Source organism: Populus euphratica, unplaced genomic scaffold (genome assembly GCF_000495115.2).
Source record: "Populus euphratica unplaced genomic scaffold, PopEup_1.0 scaffold524.1, whole genome shotgun sequence".
In the NCBI taxonomy this organism is placed as follows: domain Eukaryota; kingdom Viridiplantae; phylum Streptophyta; class Magnoliopsida; order Malpighiales; family Salicaceae; genus Populus; species Populus euphratica.
In genome coordinates, this window is record NW_011500406.1 from 54,284 (window position 1) to 58,539 (window position 4,256).

Here is a 4,256-nt window from a genome sequence, read left to right on the forward strand (position 1 = left end):
ATTATGCATGTAAATAAGGAAGAAGATGTTATGATGAAGAGGTTGTTATGGTATGTATGTATAATAAGAGGAAATCAAGAGGAGATGCAGTAGAATCTTCAAAATAATTGAAGTACTTGATGTATTATGAAAGTCCTCCACTTCGATTAGCTTCCTCAACATTACAAAAAATAAATGAATTAACTGAGATTGAAAAATTGCAAAAAAATAACAAGAAAATATAAAATATATATGCTTACATAGACTCAAATAATATTTAAATATAGTATAAAAAAATATTATTTTTATATGAAAGAGTTAGTTACAAATTTGTATCAAAATTAAACTACTACTAACTCAAAAGAGAAAAAATACATTAAAAATTATAGTATCAAAAAATAAGTTTCTAGTTAAATCAAATATTTTCCATCTAAACCTTATTTGTGACTGATATCTAAAATCCATTTAGAAAAAGAAAATGATGTCCAACTAATCTAAACCTCTTTCATTGTTGTTATTGCAACGCAAGTGTACTTGTTCTTATATGAGATATTTGACTTCCAATCCCAAAGAAAAACACCTCGAGATTACTAGTAAAACTCTAGAGTGTGTGGTATGCTAAATCTTGTGTATATATTGATTGAACTTAGAAAAACTGTTGAATAACCTGCGAAAAAGTGGAACTAGTTGAAGAAGGGATGATATTTTCTATCTTTATCAAGTTTGACAAGGTCACCAAACACTTGTGATGTTGCAAAACAGAATAGAGTAATACCAATGATCTTGTGCAACGCATGTTCAATTACATAAGACCTTTTTCCATGAACAATCTTAGTCTTATGAACCGATAACTGTATACATTCACCTGATTTTAGTTTCAAATTCTTATGAGCAAACAAGTTACTAAACAACTAATAAATGATAAAATTGGATCAATTATAAAAAGTATAATATTTTTTATGTTGTTTTTTGAAGCTGAAATACAACAGCAAAGATGAATTCTTCATCTGGTTCAAATGCCTCTTCAAGACTTTTTCCGACTCTTAAGTTAAAATTAGTATTTCATTAATTGAGAAAATACCCTCAGCATACAAGGGAATGATGCGGGTAGGTGCACCATGTAAATCATTGTGGAGGAAAGAATTATATACCGAGAGCAGGCTTTTCACAAACTAGAATATTGCTAGGTATCTACTAGAATTTTATCACTTTATTCATCACTTCTTTATAAACTTTTAAAGATCTAAGAACTTGTAACAAAATATCTTAAGGTATCTATTAGAAATAACAAAACAAAATTGTAATTACTCTTTAATGAACAAGAACATTATATATGTCATGCATGTTGAACAAGAAAATTGTTTATGCTGTGTGTGTGTAAGTTTTCGTACATGCATATGTATAGGAACATGACTTCAAGTATTTTCTTATCTAACAGTCTGCTTGCATAGGATGAAATTGTTAGCTATCTAGCTTTCAAGGTTATGATTGAAAATATATTAAAATAATATTTTTTATTTAAAAAATTATTTTTAATATTAACATATTAAAATAAATTTAAAATACAAAAAAATTAATTTAAAATAAAGAAAAAAATTTAAATTTTAAATTCTTTTAATAATATTTTTAAAATATAAAAATAAACAAGATATAATACCAAAAAAACATAAGCATAATGGTATGCGAAGTGACATGACATTGACCTTTGAGGTTCAGTTTAGTACAATGTATTGTCAAGGTTATAGGCAACTCGTCAAGGAGAAAAAAATTGATTTTCACCTAATACCACAACATAACAGGAATAAAACATGTACGATTTTCCCTGAAAAATCAAAGTTGAATCGAGAAACAACCTCGCCAATGTTTACTTCTTACTACAGGAACCCAATAATGATGCTTACATCAAAATTTAAATACAATAATCAAGCTTAGGTGAATGAAGTTGCATTACCTACTCTAAAATCTTGAGTGCCATATTTTAATTGATGGGGAAAATATGGTATTTTGCGACAACAATTTAGTGTAAAGACATCTACAGTATGTTTATGACTTAATAACTGTAAATAATTATTAAAAAAAATTATTTTACTAAATCATTATTCACAGGTAAAGTAAATTAAGATTAAGTTTTAAAGGTTGTTGTAACCCAATTTTGGATTTACTAAGATTTTCTTGAATGTTATTTTATTTTATTATTCATAACAAAAAAAAAGAAGTTTAAAATATATTTTCTCGAGTCGACTGTATCTTTCGATCAAAATCGAGTCCAACGAGTCAATACGGGTTAAACCATGTCGATCGGAATAAAAAATGAGTTTCGGGCCATTTCGGGTCAAAACCGAATCCACCGGGTCAAAACGGGTCCCACCAAGTTGACCGAGATGAAAAATAAGTTTTGGGCCGTTTCGAGTCAAAACCGTTATTTTGGTCAAAACCGAGTCCACCAAGTCAATATGGGTCCCACCATGTTGACCAGGATAAAAAATGAGTTTCAGACTATTTTTTGTCAAAACTGTTATTTTTTGTCAAAAAACCTGGTCCGCCGAGTTGATACCCATATAAAGATTTTTTCGGTAATTAAAATTGATTTTTAGCAGTTGAAAAGCTTTTTCTAATACTAATTTGAGTTTTTAATTTTACCCCTATAAATAAATATTATTATTATATACAATAAAACAAAAAAAATAATACAATTTTGTCATAGTAGGGCGGAGGATTTTTACCGATGGTAGGTGGTGCAGCTATACATTGAAAATTTTGCACAACCCGTGATTCCATGTCCCCCTCTTCATTGGCTATAAATAGCCAATGAAAATAAGCCAGACAAGAGGAAAAAAAAACAAAGAGAAATCCAAATTCGAGAGCTTACTATTTGTGTTAACTGTTTGGTACTGTATTTTTCTTCTTTTTCTTCACGCGAGTAAGATATTAATTTTTTTTAAAACAATTTGAAAAATACCAAAAATATCCTAACCGTTAGATCTAATAGTGTTTAAATCTAGGCCTTTGATTTTTTAGGATACAATAGGCTCTACCACACTAAATTAAAACCCAAATCCATCTCAGCCTTTAAAATAATCTGTCATTCGATCTTGTTGCGCCACGCCATCAGGTGTACCAAATACTTGGTACACCGTGCCACACCGGAACAAAGCTCAACCCATCCGGACCATCCGATCAACTTGCAGATCAAGTTAATCACAGCCGCACGATCAGTTCATTCGTGATCCAACAGTTCACAGCCTTCAGACGCACCAGTGCACCATGCTCGCATTCACACCGTAGCACAATCTCGGAGCCTCTCTCCTCTCGCCGGCAATTCTCTCTCTCTCCTCTGATCTTCCATTTCCGGCTGTTGTAAGCCACAAAACCACCACAGAAAGGTGAATCGCCCCCTCTGAAGCAAAACCCGATCGTTTTAAGGGTTTTCACCGCCGAATCTGGCCGAAAAAAGGTCACAACTGTCATCGACCAACTGAGGTTTCAAATCGACGATTCTCCCTCATCAGCCATCAACGGAAGACGAAACCACCGTCATTAGAATCCTCTCCCTCATATTTACCAAAATCAACCATCTGTTGGTCGGAATCTTGCCGAAAAATTTCGCCGCCACTAACAGTAGCCATGCGTGAGGCACATGTGCCGCCAGTGGCATTTTCATAAATTTCTAAGAAATCTAAAGGTATTTCAGTCTTTTATCTATATAGTGGCACTCAGGTAATTTTTTATGATTTTTTATGGTATTTTTTATATTTTTATATATAAATACTTGTAAATTTTTTTGCATATAAAAAAAACAAAAATAAATTTAAAATAAATAACGACGCGGGTCCAACACCCATTTTATCATGTCACTGTTCATAGGTTCAAAACCCGATTCTCAAGTATGGATATACCCATTTCTCAACGATTTCAAAATAATTTTAGTTTTATAAAATAAATATTATTTGTTGACACGTCACTTTTATTTATAGAAAAGGACCGATGTCAAAAATTTAAAATACCAAATATGGATTATGTCCATTATTATTCCTTTTGGTAAATCAGATGTAACTCTCCTTTTTAGGGACAAAGGTCAATATTTTAGACAAAGTCTCCTAATTTTAGGGACTGATGTCATTTTTAACGCGTCTCCTATTTTAGGGACTGATGTTAACCATCTTAAAAATTTTGTAAATAAACTCAAAATATAATAGCATTGAATTAAATAAAAAAAACACAAGTAAGGGTAACCTTTCTCTAAAAGGATGTTTTAAGGGTGGTGTCTACCTTCCCTT